This window comes from Ranitomeya variabilis, chromosome 5 (genome assembly GCF_051348905.1).
Source record: "Ranitomeya variabilis isolate aRanVar5 chromosome 5, aRanVar5.hap1, whole genome shotgun sequence".
NCBI lineage: Eukaryota > Metazoa > Chordata > Amphibia > Anura > Dendrobatidae > Ranitomeya > Ranitomeya variabilis.
Window position 1 is genome coordinate 202952086 of NC_135236.1, and position 18726 is coordinate 202970811.

Genomic DNA, 18726 nt, shown 5'->3' on the forward strand with positions numbered 1-18726 from the left:
AGTACAATGTAAACCTATGGGAAACAAAAAACGCTGTGCACATGATGCGGAAAAAAACGCGCGGAAACGCAGCGGATTACATTCCGCAGCATGTCACTTCTTTTCTGTGGATTTTCACCTGCTCCAATAGGAAAATGCAGATGGAAAACCGCAGAAGAATCTGCAGTACAAAACCGCGATAAATCCGCAGTAAAAACCTCGACGGGTTTTCACTGCGGATTTTGGAATTCCGCTGCAGTAAAATCCGCAGTGTGCACATAGCCTTATACTTAGTGAATTAATCCCTTCCAGGTGGAAAGTAAGGAAATGTTCAGATCATAGCGCCATCCTCCTTTTCAAAAGACCTGCTGTCAGGACGCAGGGAAGTGATGTCAGTGGAATGCTCTCCCGGCCACTGTGACCAGAAAAGACATGGAAGACAGTGGAATTCAACAAGTTGTTTTTTCAATAGCCCGCGGGCGCAAATGACTTACATGGAATGCAAAGTGCATTTCACATCACCACAACCTGAAATGATGTCACTGTGATGTATCATGGTCTCCATCCTATTATCTTTATTTTTATATAGCACTAACATATTCCTCAGCACACACATTATCGCCACTGTCCCCCTTGGGGCTCACAATCTAAATTCCCTATCAGTATGTCTTTGGAATGTGGGAGGAAACCAGAGTACCCAGAGAAAACCCACGCAAACACGGAGAGAATATACAAACTCTTTGCATATGTTGTCCTTAGTGGGGCTTGAACCCCAGACTCCATCGCTGCAAGGCTGCTGTGCTATCCACTGCACCACCGTGCTGCCAATAGGGATAGCATGATTTATAATCAAAATAGGCTCTTTCTGCTATACAGAAGGTAATTATTACAAAACAATATAGGTAAAAATTTAAGTGGTGTGTGTTGCCAGAAGAACAAACTGGGCACAATATATGGTTGGTGCTACAATATATAGGGGATCTAGACCATATGGAGGCACTAGACTGGCAGATTATTACTGTATGAATACTAGACTGGCAGATTTGCAATTCTGCAATTCTCAAAATAAAAAGCCTGGTGTGGATGTCACAAAATAGTCACTGCAGCTGTAGATTAAGTAATTGGGAGGTTCAATTTTTACAATGGTGCCACTTTTGGGGGTTTTCTGCTTTTCTTACACCTTCAGTGCTCTGGAAATGTCACCCTTAAACTATTCCAAAAAAAATCTGTGTTCCAAAAGCCAAACAGCGCTCCTTCCTTCTCAGCCCTGACGTGTCACCTAACAATAATTTCTAACAATATATGGCGCATCAACACGCAATAGAAGCCATGATTAGGACCCACCGGTCACCTGTGTCAGGACTCTGCATTCCCTGTTCATCTTTTGTGCATATAGCCCTTTTTCAAGATGGCATCTGCTGCTTCGCTCCTGCTTATGTGATCTGCCTTCCCTGCCTTATAACCCTAGTTTGCCTTCCTGTCTTTGCTTGTGTATTCAGCTTGAATTCCAGGCTCTTTGCTGCAAGAGACAGCTCCTCTCCTAAGGATCTCATTCAGCCCTTCCAGCAAACCTCTCCAGTTCTCAGTAGTGCACCTGCAATAAGCGGTGTGGGTGTGTTTTCTCTACATTTGCCTCAGTCTGTCTGCTTGGGACATGTAAGCTCATACTGCTTCAGCTAATTTTGGTTGTGTGCAGTGGCAGCATATTTGACTATTCTGGACTTTCTAAGAGACTCTCAGCCCTGCACTGTTTTTGGGACTCTTGTTCAGAGACTGCCTGCCCTGTTGTGAACCGTGTCTTATTATAAACATTCCCTAGTGTGTGCCACTTCCAAGGGACTTTATTGCAGCAGTACTGCATTGTTCTAGAACTGTTACTCACTTGCTGCATCTATGTTTATTTGTGTAATACAGACTTGTCACTGTACCCTTGCTCAGTTGCTCATTTTTCTCAAGCTAAAAGGTTCCGGAGTGATCCACTATAATTGTTACAACCTAGCTCCATGGGGATGTTCGGAGAAGCCAGGATGTGACCCTCCGGTCACCTCGCCTTGTACATTAATGGACTGTCAGCTTCCTTAGCTTGTCATTACCTCCTCTCAGTATGTGATACAGGTGGGGGTATTCAGCCCTGGAAGCTCTGATGTCATAGCTGCTCTTCTACTTGAGAGTCAGCTGAAGGATGAGACTCTGTAATTGACACCATCTTGGGTATTTTGCTAGGACTGTTCTATATGTTATTGTTCATTGATGGTTCAATTAATGTTTTCACAATGTTTTACCCTCATCTTGTGTTGTCTGAGTAGTGTTCTGCTCATAGGAAAAGAGAGCGGGTGTTCGGTGGGATGATCCCTGGTCCATGTGGTTTTGGCTAGAGGACTAGGGTACCCGCTGACCCCCATGTCTCCACACCTTTTGTACCTGATAAATTTGCAACAAATACAAAAATTACATTTTTACCACTAAAATGTCATATTTCCATGTCTCAATGTTTTCAAATTATGTGAGGCACCTATGAGTTAAAAATACACACTACACACATAGATGAATTCTTTGAGGGGGTATAGTTTCCAAAATGAGATCACTTGTGGGGGTTCTCCTCTTTTTGCACGTCAGGGGCTTTTCAAATTCAAGATGAAATTCACAATCTATCCCAGGCAAATAGCGCTCTTTCCATTCCTAGCCCTGCATGTGCCAAAGCGGAAGTATTTCACCGCATTTGGGGTATCGTTCCATTCAAATTAAATTGCCCAACAAAGACGTCCATTTTCTCCTATTATGCATTGTGAAAACTTAAAATTTGGGGTTAAAACAACGTTTTAGTGAAAAAAAATGAAAATTTTCCACATGATGATCTAATGTTATCAAATTCTGTGCAATACCTGTGGGTTCAAAATGTGCCCTTTACCCCTAGATAAAATCTTTGAGGAGTTTAGTTTCTAAAACAGGGCTACTTTTGGGGAATTTCCACAAGGTTCCTCAGAAGCTCTCCAAATGCGACTTCACACCTGCAAACCATTCCGTCAAAGTCTGCGTTCCAAAATGTCACTTCTTCCTTTCCGAGCCCTGCTGTGCGCCCAAACAGTAGCTTTCCTCCACGTATCAGGTAGTGGCATACTCAGGAGAAATTGCTCAACAAAGTTTGGGTTGAATTTTCTCCTGTTAACCATGTGGGTAAAATGAGATTTTTTATTTTCACAGCTGTGTGCTACAAACTTCTGTGAAGCACCTGGCGGTTCAAAGTGCTCACCACACATCTAGATACATTCCTTAAGGGGTCTAGTTTCCAAAATGGGGTCACTTGTGGGGGGATTCAACTATTTTGCATACTTAGGAGAAATTGCGCAACAAATTTTGGAGTCCATTTTCTCCTGCTTCCCTTGTGAAAATAAAAAATGTGCTGCTAAAAGTACAATTTTTTAAGTTTAAAGTGTTTTTTATTTTTTTTATTTTCACAGCTCAACATTATAAACTTCTGTAAGCACCTGGGGGTCCAAGGTGCTCACCACACTTCTAGATAAATTCCTTGAGGGGTCTAGTTTCCAAAATGGGATCACTTATGGGGGGTTTCCTTTGTTTAGGCAACCATCAGGTGCTCTCCAAAGGCGACATGGCATCAGCTCTCGATTCCAGCATTCAAAAAGTTATACGATGCCCTTTTCCTTCCGAGACCTGCTGTGAGCCCAAATAGAAGTATTCACCCCCATATTGGGCACCAGTGTTAGGGGTCAAGTTCCCACCTCTGCACAGGGGGAATCTCAAACCATCTCTGCTGCGGTCTCCCATTCTTCTCCAGCCACAGTGGAGCCTGCTCAGCGAAGACGTCGGTCCCAGCATCTGGCTCAGCCTGATACTGTGCAGACTGTTACTGCTGCCTTTCCAGGCTCAGCCATTGTAGCCAGTACTGGTCAGCAGCGAGCAGACTAAGTCCTGCTTTTTCCCTTCTGAGCATGCCTGGGGTAAGACCTCGCATTGGAGGTCGGGGGTCACATGCTCAGGTACTGTGGCAGCTCCCATTAGTCCTCTAGGAAGGTCCTGAAGTTGCTCAAGTACTGTAGCAGCTCCCATTGGTCCTCTAGGAAGGTCCTGAAGTTGTTGCAGCTATAAAAGGTTCGCATGGCCGCATGGCCATGCGCTAGTATCAGCTTATGTTAAGAGCTTTAGCTACTTAGTGGTCTTGTTTGCTTGTGGTCAGGGTCCGGCTGAAATAAGCCTATAGAATACCGGCACCTCCAGTGAGGAGTTTGTATGGTGAATATGGTGAATTCAGGGCTGGCGTAAAGCCATTAGAATTCCGGCTCCACCAGAAAGGAGGTGTTTGTGTGCTTGCTACTCCCTGACCACTGATTGCTTTTGCTCTGTTAGGCAGCTGTTTTCCCCTGTGACGCTAACAGGGCACAATGTTTTCCCTTCTGTTCGACTCTGTGAAGTAACAGAGTTCGCTTCTACCGCCATTTTGTGCCACCATTTGCTAGCAGCAGGTTGGTCAGCTGCACGGTGGACCTCGGGCTGCGAACGCACCAATAATAATATCTAAATATATGTGGTGCGTTGCGCCAGCCCTAACAACCAGCATACTCAAAAGCAATTGCAGAGAAAATTTTGGGATCCATTTTTTCCTGTTGCTCTTGTGAAAATAGAAAGAATTTAGGGATAAAATACATTTTTGTGGGTAAAATGTGATTATTTATTTTCACAGCTCTACGTTATAAACTTCTGTGAAGCACTTTGGGGTTCAAGGTGAAAACCACACATCTAGATAAATTCCTTGAGGGGTCTAATTTCCAAAATAGGGTCACTTGTGGGAGTTTCCACTGTTTAGGCACACCAGGGCCTCTTTTGCATTCAAAAAGTCAAACTGTGCTCCTTCCCTTCCGAGCCTTACCATGCGCCAAAACAGTGGATATCTTCAACATATTGGGTATCGGCATACTGAGGAGAAATTGCACAACTAAATGTATGATCTATTTTCTCCTGTTACAAGTTTGGGGCTAAAGTATAACATGGATCACTGTGGGTGGTTTCCACTGTTTAGGCACATCAGGGGCTCTCCAAACACAACATTGTGTCTGTCCACTCTCGATTTTTGTGTTCAAAAAGTCATACATGTTCCTTGCCTTCCGAGACCTACCATATGCCCAAATAGTAGTATTCACCCACATATTGGGTATCCGCATACTCAGGAGAAATTGCACAACCAATTTTATGGTCCACATTCGCCTGTTATCCTTGTAAAAATAACAAGTTTGGGGCTATAGTAGAATTTTTGCGAAAAAAAGTTAAATGTTCTTTTTTTCCTACGACATTGCTTTAGTTTCTGTGAAGCACCCAAAGGGTTAATAAACTTCTTTATTGTGGTTTTAAGCAATTTGAGTGGTGCATTTTTTAGAATCATGTTGCTTTTGAGCATTTTCTGTCACTTCAAATGTGATGTGGTCCCTAAAAAAATGTTTTGTAAATTTTGTTAGAAAAATGAGAAATTGCTAATCAACTTTTAACCGTTGTAACTTCTTAACGAAAAAAAATTCAAAAATGATGCAGACCTAAAGTAGACATGTGGTAAATGTTATTTATTAACTATTTTGTGTAACATAACTTTCTGATTTAAAGGCATAAGAATTGAAAGTTTGAAAATTGCAAAATGTGAAATTTCTGATACTTTCACAAATAAACGCAAGTCATATCGAACAAACTTTGCCACTATTATGAAGTAGAATATGTCACTAAAACATAATCTCATAATTATTGGGATCTGTTGAAGCATTCCAGAGTTATTCCCACATAAATAGACCCTTCAAAATAGATTATGGCCGCACTCATCTGTGCTAAAGTAAGGAAATGTGAAATATAAGGAAATATGAATAGCATAATGGCTTATGAACTTTATGAACAAACACATGAGATATTTAGCACAAGATTTGGCCAAACGTTGTGAGCCCATTCACCAAACGTCAAGGTAATCTCAGATCGAATGGGTAACTACACTGACTGCCTGATGTGAACACTTACCTATGGTATCTGAGCTGACTGCCCAATGTGAACACTTACTTGTGGCTAATGACATGATAAAGCCTACTTATATAGGAGGCTCAGAACCAACTGTGTTGAGATGTAATTAAAATACCAGCATGGTGAAGGGCGGGACATTCAAGTCAGAAAATAGTATATAATAAAAATAGGTAAACTGACTGAACAATATATATAATAATTTATGCTAGTGCATAGCCAAAAAAGATACATACAAAATAGATTATGGCCGCACTCATCTGTGCTAAAGTAAGGAAATGTGAAATATAAGGAAATATGAATAGCATAATGGCTTATGAACTTTATGAACAAACACATGAGATATTTAGCACAAGATTTGGCCAAACGTCAGTTTACCTATTTTTATTATATACTATTTTGAGGCTTTGTAAGGTGTCCCGGTAGTGAGGATCTAGGAGGGTGTACACCCAATAATCAGCCGTGTTGAGAATGTGGGCGATGCGGCGGTCGTTTCTCAGGCACTGCAGCATGTAATCAGCCATGTGCTGCAGACTGCCAACTGGCCAAGAAACGCTGTCCCCTGCTTGAGGCGTGATCTCTGCCCGCTCAGCATCACCCCACCCTCGCTCTACACACTGACTACTGGAGAATTGTGTAACTCCCCCTCTCAACCGATGTCTTCCTCCTCCATTGACTCCTCCTCATCCTCCTCACAAAGTGTCCCCTGCCTAGGCCTTTGTGAGGAACCACGTAGCACTGACTGTCCAGAAGCTAATGGAATTGGTGACTCCTCATCCTCCACCTCTTCCACAACATCATCCCTTAGCGCTTGCAGTGTTTGTTGAAGCAGGCAGATAAGGGGGACAGTCATGCTGACTAGTGCATCATCTGCACTCGCCATCCACGTGGAATCATCGAAGGAATGCAAAACCTGGCAGACGTCCTTCATAGTGGCCCACTCAGTGGTTGTGAAGTCTGAACGGCGTGGATTGCGACTTCTTTGCGCCTGATGAAGCTGGTACTCCATTACTGCTGGCTGCTGCTCACACAACCGCTCCAACATATGTAACGGGAATTCCACCTTTTGGGTAGGTCACATATGATGCGATGTTCAGGAAGGCGGAATCGGCGCTGCAGAGCTGCAATGCGCGATCTTGCCATGCTGGAATGCCGCAAGTGAGCACACTCTAGGCGGACCTTGTGCAGCAGTGCATCAAGATCTGGATAGTCCCTCAAAAACTCTGCACGACCAAGTTGAGCACATGTGCCAGACATGGGATGTGAGTGAGGTTGCCTAGGGCCAGAGCTGCCACCAGATTTCGGCCATTGTCACACACTACCGTGCCTGGCTGGAGATTCGCTGGCACAAACACACATTACTCTCCTGCTTGATGGCATTCCAGAGCTCCTGCGCTGTGTGGCTTCGATTCCCCAAAGAAATTAATTTCAAGACGGCCTGTTGATGTTTGGCCACGGCTGTGCTCATGTTGGTCGTAACAGGTAAATGTTCACGGGTCCATGTGGGGGTGGACTGTGACGGCTCCTGCAGCGATGATTCTGGGGAACTTGAGTATGAGGAGGAGTCAATGCGTACAGACTGGATTCCTGCAATCCTTGGAGTGGGCAGGACACGTCCTGCGCCACTCCCATGATCTGTACCCAGCTCAACAACATTAACCCAATGGGCGGTGAGGGAAAGGTATCTCCCCTGTTCATGGTGACTGGTCCACTCATCAGTGGTGAGGTGGACCTTGCTACTGACGGCGTTCAGTAGCACGTGTTTTATGTGTCCCTCCACATGCTTGTGCAGGGCAGGGACGGCTTGTCTGCTGAAATAAAAGTGGCTGGGCACATTGTACTGTGGGACTGCCAATGCCATCATGTTACGGAAGCTGTCAGTCTCCACCAGCCTGAATGACAGCATTTGAAGTGACAGTAGCTTTGCAATGCCAGCATTCAGAGCCTGTGCTCGGGGGTGGTTTGCCGAGAATGGCCACCTTTTCTCCCATGCCTGTGCTACCGATGGCTGTAGACTGGCCTGGGAGTGTGAGGATGACTGGGAACGTGGTTCTGCGGGTGGAATTACTGTGGGTGTCTGGACAAGAGTGCCAGAGGTTCTTCCGTGGCGATCCTGGGAGGAAGCCGAACCAGCTGTGTGTGAGCTGGAGGAAGAGGCAACAACATGAGCTGAAGAGGTGGCAGGTGACGCTGTTGGTTGGCCTAGGTCTTCAGTGTGTTTTTGTAACTCCACCGTGCGCTTGGTCCGCACATGTTTCAACATGTTTGTGGTATTGACGTTGCTGACATTTCTCCCTCTTTTGACTTTCTGATGACAAACCTTGCATTTGACAAAGCAAATGTCAGCTGTAACTGTGTCAAAAAAGGACCAGGGACTGCAAGTCTTGAGAGCGCCCTTTTTGGCTTTTGGAAGAGGCATGCTCCTAACGGGTGCCGAAGTGGAGGCTACAGGCTCCGCAGTCTTCCCCCTCCCTCTCCCTCTTTGGCCCGTTCAGGGAATCTCTTCCTCAGAGCTGCTCCCACCACCTTCCTGTACCTCACACCACGATGGGTCAAGGACCTCATCATCTGCACTACCCTCTGCCACCAACTGCTCCTCCTGGTTAGTCTTGGCAGCACAGTACGCTCCAGAAAGTGGCACCTGAGTCTCATCATCAGATGCCTACTTTGGTGTGGTGACCGGAGGCACTGGCCCACCCATCTCTTAAGAGTCAGAGAGACAAAGCTGTTAGGCTTCACTGCACACTGCCTCTTCTTCCATTTCTCCAATGCTGCTTGGCTGGCCCCCTGTTTCTAAGCCAAGAGATTCAGAGAACAGAAGTAGAGATGGCTCCTTTCCTGGGCTCTCTGACTGCCTGGGTAATTTGGCAGGTGGTGAAGAGACAGATGGGTGCTCTCCAGTGCTCTGTGCCTGAGAGGATGTGGCACTAATTGAAGTCGATGTGTTAGCTGCCATCCATCCGACAACGGCTTCAATTTGGTCTTCACGCAGCAGCGGTGTACGGCGATCTCCTACAAAGCTGCGCATGAAGGACTGTTCCCTGCTGAAACTGGGTGATGATGAGTCACTTGTGCCCGCAGCAGGCACAGAATCCCCACGTCCTCTCCCTGCTCCACACCCACGCCCATGTGCCTTACTCCTTGCCTTCTTCATCTTGGTTGACTGATAAAGATAAGCAGAAAAGTACTACGGGCTTAGTGTGCTTATTCCTGAACAGCTCCTATCAGGTATAAGAAACACTAATTTTCTAAAGTGTGGACTAGACTTTAATATGAGCTAATGTGGCCTACACAACTGTAAAGTGGTGTGTTTGGTGAACTTTATTAATTCTTTTTTTTAATTTTTTTTGCAGAACTGACTACAGAGTGAGCTGCACCCACACGGAGACCGTGCAGACAGCCGTAAACGGCGCTGCAAGGCCAAAAAAAGCTCCTCTATGTAATCCTATGTAGTGTTTTCCCACAATTTAGCTGGATACGGGTGGAAAACCACTAATAGGAAATATTTGAATAAATGTGCAGCAGGCTGCACTAATAGCAAAAAAGGACAATGGATAGAACGGTATGAGGCAGTGATGCACCCTGAGCTGAATACAACCGGCTGTGGCTGCACACAGACTGCAGAGCGCTGTGCAGTCACACGGAGACCGTGCAGACAGCCGTAAACGGTGCTGCAAGGCCAAAAAAAGCTCCTCTATGTAATCCTATGTAGTGTTTTTCCACAATTTAGCTGGATACGGGTGGAAAGCCACTAATAGGAAATATTTGAATAAATGTGCAGCAGGCTGCACTAATAGCAAAAAAGGACAATGGATAGAACGGTATAAGGCAGTGACGCACCCTGAGCTGAATACAACTGGCTGTGGCTGCACACAGACTACAGAGTGAGCTACACTCACACACACAGAGACCTTGCAGACAGCTGTGAACAGCGCTGCAAGGCAAAAGCAAGGTTCTCACACAGCGGTTGCTAAATTAGCCTGGGTAAAGCACAATGAAGCAAATCGCTATCTCTAAACTGGCCCTCAGTCAGAACACAGCGTCCTGTCCCTAACTGAATTCACAGCAGAGTGAGCCCTAAATGGCGGCAGCGACTTTTATAGTGCATCATGACATCATTTCAGCAGACAATCACAGCCATGCCAGTACTTCCATGCCCACCATGCAGAACAGGATGTGCCCACACTTCTAATCAGTCCTCATTGGCTGAATTCGTGCAGTTTGAATTCTGGGAACTTCCGATTCCGGTATCCGATATGCGGTAAATATCGGAACTCGGTATCGGAATTCCGATATCGCAAATATCGGCCGATACCCGATACTTGCGGTATCGGAATGCTCAACACTAGTCTCCACATTTTGAGCACTACAATTTTTCCATACTTTGGTCCACAAAGTCATGTGAGGTCTTGATTATTGCGGGACAAATGGATGTTTTTATTGGTACTATTTTCTGGCACATGACATTTTTTGATCGCTTTTTATTCAGATTTTTGTGAGGCAGAATGACCAAAAACCAGCTATTCATGAATTTCTTTTGGGGATGCGTTTATACCATTCCACGTTTGGTAAAATTGATAAAGCAGTTTTATTCTTCGGGTCAGTATGATTACAGAGATAACTCATTTATATCATTTTTTAATGTTTTCCCGCTTTTATACGATAAAAACTATTTTATATAAAAAATAATTATTTTTGCATCGCTTTATTCTGAGGATTATAACTGTTAGGGCTAGCGGAACGCACCAAATAATTAGGAAGATGGTATAAGGTGCTTTCGCAGCACATAGTCCACCGTGCAGAGATGGAACCTGCTGCTGAGAAATGATGGACTATATGGCGGTATAATGTGGATACACACAAGGGTTAGCTTCACCCAGTATGAAGGAAGCGAACCCTGTTGTGTCACAGGGCAGGACAGAAATAATAATTTAATGCACAAGAGTGCATGCAGTGCCGCTCTGATGGACGCCACTAACCACCCAGACTTGGGTCAGGAAAGCGCTCTAATAGCACTCGGCGCTGCACTGGCGGTCACAGCAATAAAACGCTGTATCGTGTGTTAGGTGCAGATAGCACTGTCGGGCACTAGATAGCAAGCATCCACCATACGCGAGCAGTCAACAACACTAGGAAGGGGGATGATTAATGAGCGATTTTCACACATGTGCACACACACGTTTTCAAGTATACACTAGCGCATTGCCTAGCGGCCATGCGAGCCTTTTATAGCGGCAGTGCTACGAGACCTTCCAGATGGTCCAATAGGAGCCGCAACAGGACCTGAGCATGTGACCCCCGACCTCCAATGGGAGGTCGTCCCATGGGCATGCTCAGTATGGGAAAAGCAGGACTTAGTCCCAGAAAGACCTGCTCACTGCTGATCAGTGATGGCCAAAAAGGCAGAGCCTGGAAGGGCAGCAGTAACCAGTCGCACAGTATCAGCTTGAGCCAGATGCTGGGACCGACGTCTCCGCTGAGCAGGCTCCACTGTGGCTGGAGAAGAATGGGAGACCCGCAGCGGAGATGGTTTGAGATTCCCCCGGTGCAGAGGCGGGAACTCGACATGTAACAAGGCCCCCCTCCCTGGGTCTTGCTACATTCAAAGGCTGCAATGAGCAGCGGGGCCCAAATACGCTCTACAGTTTCCCAGGTTCTTCCCTCTGGGCCGTGACCCTTCCAGTCAACCAGATAGAACTTTTTGCCACGTACCACCTTGCACCCCAAATAGCGTTCACCTCATAATCATCTGTGGTCGAACCCGATGTCCCGGCAGATGACTCGGAAAACCGGGACATGTAAACGGCTTTAAGAGGGACACATGAAAGGAGTCTATGATACCCAGGCGTGGAGGAAGAGCCAGACCATATACCACAGGATTAACCTTTTCCAGAACCTTGAGGGGACCTAAATAGCGAGGCGCAAACTTAGTGGACTCAACTCGCAGCCTGATATTGCGGGCGGAGAGCCACACTAAGTCGCCACCCTAGAGTCAGCAAAAGACATGGGCATGGGCACAGGAACCCGTGGATGCTGGCCGTAATTAAGGAGGAATGGGGTCTGCCCAGTGGAGTCGGCTACGGCGTTGTTCAAGGCAAACTCTGCCCACAGTAGCAGGGATTCACAGTCATCCTGCCTGGCCAAGACAAAATGTCGTAGGTATGTGACCAGGGTCTGGTTGGCCCTCTCTTCCAACCCATTTATCTCAGGATGGTACGCTGAAGAGAGATTCAGCTCAATACTAAGTAGGTGACAAAGCTCTCTCCAGAACCAAGATGCAAACTGGGGACCCCAGTCACTAACAATCTTATCAGGCATACCGTGTAAGCGGAAGACATGTTTGACAAACAACACCGCCAAGGCCTGTGCAGAAGCTAACCGTGGGAGAGGCATCAAATGCACCATTTTATTGAAATGGTCGGTAACTACCCAAATAATGGTGCAGCCATGGGACTTGGGTAAGCCAACCACAAAGTCCATCCTGTTGTGAATTAGACTTTTTGGCTCCCTCTTGTGGTTACTAGTGATATTACTCTGGGAGTTTCTTCCCTCAGTTTGCACCCACCTGGGCCGTTAGTCCAGGGATGTTGCTATATAAACTTCCTGGATCCTTAGTCCAGTGCCTGGCATCGTTGTAATCAGATCCTTTCTGTTTGCTCCTATCTGCTGGTCCCGGTTCATGCTAAATTAAGCTAAGTCCTGCTTCTTTGTTTTTTGGGTTATTTGCTTGCTCTCATTTTTGTCCAGCTTGTACTAAATGTGATTCCTGACCTTGCTGGAAGCTCTAGGGGGCTGGTGTTCTCCCCCCGGGCCGTTAGACGGTTCGGGGGTTCTTGAATTTCCAGCGTGGATATTTTTGATAGGGTTTTTGCTGACCATATAAGTTATCTTACTATATTCTGCTATTAGCTAGTGGGCCTCTCTTTGCTAAATACCTAGCTCATTCTTACGTTTGTCTTTTCCTCTTACCTCACCGTTATTATTTGTTGGGGGCTTGTATCCAACTTTTGGGGTCTTTTCTCTGGAGGCAAGAAAGGTCTTTCTTTTCCCTTCTAGGGTTAGTTAGTTCTCCGGCTGGCGCGAGACGTCTAGAATCAACATAGGCACGTTCCCCGGCTGCTGTTATTTGTGGTGCTAGGATTAGATATATGGTCAGCCCAGTTACCACTGCCCTATGAGCTGGTTTTTGTGTTTGCAGACTTAGTAAATATTTCTGAGACCCTCTGCCATTGGGGTCATAACAGTATGCCAGGCCAACATTGAATGTTTATGCATTGCAGAAGTGGGATAATAAGAAAGGAAATTCTGAGTTTTTTTTTTTTTCCTCTCTTTCTCCCCTTTACCTTGTGCTTGCTGCAGACGTGAATGTCCAGACCTTGATTACAAGTGTAGACCAGCTTGCTGCTCGTGTGCAGGGCATACAAGATTTTGTTACCAGTAGTCCTATGTCTGAACCTAAAATACCTATTCCTGAACTGTTTTCTGGAGACCGATTTAGGTTTAGGAATTTCAAGAATAATTGTAAATTGTTTCTTTCTCTGAGACCCCGTTCATCTGGAGATTCAGCTCAGCAAGTTAAAATTGTTATTTCTTTTTTACGGGGCGACCCTCAGGATTGGGCTTTCTCGCTAGCGCCAGGAGATCCGGCATTGGCAAATATTGATGCATTTTTTCTGGCGCTCGGATTGCTTTACGAGGAACCCAATCTTGAAATTCAGGCAGAAAAAGCCTTGCTGGCTATTTCTCAGGGCCAGGATGAAGCTGAAGTGCATTGCCAAAAATTTCGGAAATGGTCCGTGCTTACTCAGTGGAATGAGTGTGCTCTGGCCGCAAATTTCAGAAATGGCCTTTCTGAAGCCATTAAGAATGTGATGGTGGGTTTCCCCATTCCTACAAGTCTGAATGATTCCATGGCGCTGGCTATTCAAATTGACCGGCGTTTGCGGGAGCGCAAAACCGCTAATCCTCTGGTGGTGTTGTCTGAACAAACACCTGATTTAATGCAATGTGATAGAATTCAGACTAGAAATGAGCGGAAAAATCATAGACGTCAGAATGGGTTGTGTTTTTACTGTGGTGATTCTACACATGTTATATCAGCATGCTCTAAACGCCTAACAAGGGTTGTTAGTCCTGTCGCCATTGGTAATTTGCAATCTAAATTTATTTTGTCTGTGACTTTAATTTGCTCATTGTCTTCTTACCCTGTTATGGCGTTTGTGGATTCAGGTGCTGCCCTGAGTCTTATGGATCTGTCATTTGCCAAGCGCTGTGGTTTTGTTCTTGAACCGTTGGTAAATCCTATTCCTCTTAGAGGTATTGATGCTACGCCATTGACAGAAAATAAACCGCAGTTTTGGACGCAGGTAACCATGTGCATGACTCCTGAACATCGGGAGGTGATTCGTTTTCTTGTTCTGCATAAAATGCATGATTTGGTCGTTTTGGGGCTGCCATGGTTACAGACCCACAATCCAGTCTTGGATTGGAAGGCAATGTCTGTGTCAAGTTGGGGCTGTCAGGGAATTCATGCTGATTCCCCGCCGGTGTCTATTGCTTCCTCTACTCCTTCGGAAGTTCCTGAGTATTTGTCTGATTATCAGGATGTGTTCAGCGAGTCCAGATCCGGTGCTCTGCCTCCTCATAGGGACTGTGACTGCGCCATAGATTTGATTCCAGGTAGTAAATTTCCTAAGGGAAGATTATTTAATCTGTCTGTACCTGAGCATGCCACAATGCGTTCGTATATCAAGGAGTCTCTGGAGAAGGGGCATATCTGTCCATCCTCTTCCCCTCTTGGTGCGGGATTCTTTTTTGTGGCCAAGAAGGACGGATCTTTGAGACCTTGTATTGACTATCGGCTTCTGAATAAAATCACTGTTAAATTTCAGTATCCTTTGCCTCTGTTGTCGGACTTGTTTGCCCGGATTAAAGGTGCCAAGTGGTTCACCAAGATATATCTTTGTGGTGCGTACAACCTTGTGCGCATTAAGCAAGGAGATGAATGGAAGACTGCATTTAATACGCCCGAAGGTCATTTTGAGTACTTGGTGACGCCTTTTGGGCTCTCTAATGCTCCCTCAGTGTTTCAGTCCTTTATGCATGATATTTTCCGGAAGTATCTGGATAAATTTATGATTGTTTATCTGGATGATATTCTGGTTTTCTCTGAAGATTGGGACTCACATGTGGAGCAGGTCAGGATGGTGTTTCAGGTTTTGCGTGAGAATGCTTTGTTAAGGGCTCAAAGTGTCTCTTTGGAGTACAGAAGGTTCCCTTTTTTGGGTTTATTTTTTCCCCTTCTGCTGTGGAGATGGACCCAGTCAAGGTCCGAGCTATTCATGAGTGGACTCAACCCACGTCAGTTAAGAGTCTTCAGAAGTTCTTGGGTTTTGCTAACTTCTACCGTCGTTTTATCGCTAATTTTTCTAGCGTTGTTAAACCTTTGACGGATATGACCAAGAAAGGTTCTGATGTTGCTAACTGGGCTCCTGCAGCCGTGGAGGCGTTCCAGGAGTTGAAACGCCGGTTTACTTCGGCGCCTGTTTTGTGCCAGCCTGATGTCTCACTTCCCTTTCAGGTCGAAGTGGATGCTTCTGAGATTGGGGCAGGGGCCGTTTTGTCACAGAGAGGCCCTGGTTGCTCGGTAATGAGACCATGTGCTTTCTTCTCTAGGAAGTTTTCGCCTGCTGAGCGGAATTATGATGTTGGCAATCGGGAGTTGCTGGCCATGAAGTGGGCATTTGAGGAGTGGCGTCATTGGCTCGAGGGTGCTAAGCATCGTGTGGTGGTCTTGACTGATCACAAAAATTTGATGTATCTCGAGTCTGCTAAACGCCTGAATCCTAGACAGGCCCGCTGGTCATTGTTTTTCTCCCGTTTTGACTTTGTGGTCTCGTATTTACCAGGTTCAAAGAATGTGAAGGCTGATGCTCTTTCAAGGAGCTTTGTGCCTGACTCTCCTGGAGTCGCAGAACCAGTTGGTATTCTTAAAGAGGTAGTTATTTTGTCAGCCATTTCTCCTGATTTGCGACGCGTGTTGCAGAGATTTCAAGCTGGTAGACCTGACTCTTGTCCACCTGACAGACTGTTTGTTCCTAATAAGTGGACCAGCAGAGTCATTTCCGAGGTTCATTCCTCGGTGTTGGCAGGTCATCCGGGAATTTTTGGCACCAGAGATCTGGTGGCTAGGTCCTTTTGGTGGCCTTCCTTGTCACGGGATGTGCGGTCATTTGTGCAGTCCTGTGGGACTTGTGCTCGAGCTAAGCCTTGCTGTTCTCGTGCCAGCGGGTTGCTCTTGCCCTTGCCTGTCCCGAAGAGGCCTTGGACACACATTTCCATGGATTTCATTTCTGATCTCCCGGTGTCTCAGGGTATGTCTGTCATCTGGGTGGTATGTGATCGCTTTTCGAAAATGGTCCATTTGGTGCCTTTGCCTAAGCTGCCTTCCTCTTCCGATCTGGTTCCTGTGTTCTTTCAGAATGTGGTTCACTTACACGGCATTCCTGAGAATATTGTGTCTGACAGAGGATCCCAGTTTGTTTCCAGGTTCTGGCGATCCTTTTGTGCTAGGATGGGCATTGATTTGTCGTTCTCGTCTGCCTTTCATCCTCAGACTAATGGACAAACGGAGCGAACTAATCAGACTCTGGAGGCTTATTTGAGGTGTTTTGTTTCGGCAGATCAGGATGATTGGGTGACCTTCTTGCCGTTGGCTGAGTTTGCCCTTAATAATCGGGCTAGTTCCGCTACTTTGGTTTCGCCATTTTTCTGCAACTCTGGTTTCCATCCTCGTTTTTCCTCGGGACATGTGGAGCCTTCTGACTGTCCTGGGGTAGATTCTGTGGTGGATAGGTTGCAGCAGATCTGGAATCATGTGGTGGACAACTTAAAATTGTCACAGGAGAAGGCTCAGCGTTTTGCCAACCGCCGCCGCGGTGTGGGTCCCCGACTTCGTGTTGGGGATTTGGTGTGGCTGTCTTCTCGATTTGTTCCTATGAAGGTCTCCTCTCCTAAATTTAAGCCTCGCTTCATCGGTCCTTACAAGATATTGGAAATCCTTAATCCAGTGTCCTTTCGCTTGGATCTTCCGGTGTCGTTTGCCATTCACAACGTGTTCCATAGGTCCTTGTTGCGACGCTACGTTGTGCCTGTGGTTCCTTCTGCTGAGCCTCCTGCTCCGGTGTTGGTTGAGGGCGAGTTGGAGTACGTGGTGGAGAAGATCTTGGATTCTCGTCTCTCCAGACGGAGACTTCAGTATCTGGTCAAGTGGAAGGGCTATGGTCAGGAGGATAATTCCTGGGTGGTTGCCTCTGACGTGCATGCGGCCGATTTAGTTCGTGCCTTTCACGCTGCTCATCCTGATCGCCCTGGTGGTCTTGGTGAGGGTTCGGTGACCCCTCCTTAAGGGGGGGTACTGTTGTGAATTAGACTTTTTGGCTCCCTCTTGTGGTTACTAGTGATATTACTCTGGGAGTTTCTTCCCTCAGTTTGCACCCACCTGGGCCGTTAGTCCAGGGGTGTTGCTATATAAACTTCCTGGATCCTTAGTCCAGTTCCTGGCATCGTTGTAATCAGATCCTTTCTGTTTGCTCCTATCTGCTGGTCCCGGTTCGTGCTAAATTAAGCTAAGTCCTGCTTCTTTGTTTTTTGGGTTATTTGCTTGCTCTCATTTTTGTCCAGCTTGTACTAAATGTGATTCCTGACCTTGCTGGAAGCTCTAGGGGGCTGGTGTTCTCCCCCCGGGCCGTTAGACGGTTCGGGGGTTCTTGAATTTCCAGCGTGGATATTTTTGATAGGGTTTTTGCTGACCATATAAGTTATCTTACTATATTCTGCTATTAGCTAGTGGGCCTCTCTTTGCTAAATACCTAGCTCATTCTTACGTTTGTCTTTTCCTCTTACCTCACCGTTATTATTTGTTGGGGGCTTGTATCCAACTTTTGGGGTCTTTTCTCTGGAGGCAAGAAAGGTCTTTCTTTTCCCTTCTAGGGTTAGTTAGTTCTCCGGCTGGCGCGAGACGTTTAGAATCAACGTAGGCACGTTCCCCGGCTGCTGTTATTTGTGGTGCTAGGATTAGATATATGGTCAGCCCAGTTACCAATGCCCTATGAGCTGGTTTTTGTGTTTGCAGACTTAGTAAATATTTCTGAGACCCTCTGCCATTGGGGTCATAACACATCCCGACCATCTCCCAGGGCCTATCAGCCACCGGCAGGCGGTAAAGTAGCCCAGCAGGCCGTTGTCAAGAAGACGTATTGCTGGCACAGGAGATGCATGCCCAAATATAGTCTTCGACGTCACGGGCCATATGCAGCCACCAGTACGTTCTTCGCCAGAAGCTCTGATGTCCTCTTGATACCGAAATGTCCACCCACCCTGGATGAGTGAGCCCAAGAGAGAACCTCCAGTCACAAATTAGATGACACAAAAGTCTTGCCCGGGGGAACAGACTCTAGCGACACCGGAGCCACAGTTCTCAGACTCTTGAAGGGGACAATTAGCCGAGGCTCCTCCTCCTCCTCCTCTGATGACACCACGGAGTGGGAGAGAGTATTGGCGCAAATATTCTTCTTCTCCCCGGATAGGAAATGAAGGGTGAAGTGGAACTGGGAGAAGAACAGGAATCATCTAGCCTGGTGAGAATTTAGCCATTGGGCTGTTTGCAAATACACCAACTCTTGTGGCCAGTGTAAACTTGGAAGGGAAAGCAAGCTCCCTCCAGGAGGTGTCTCTACTCTG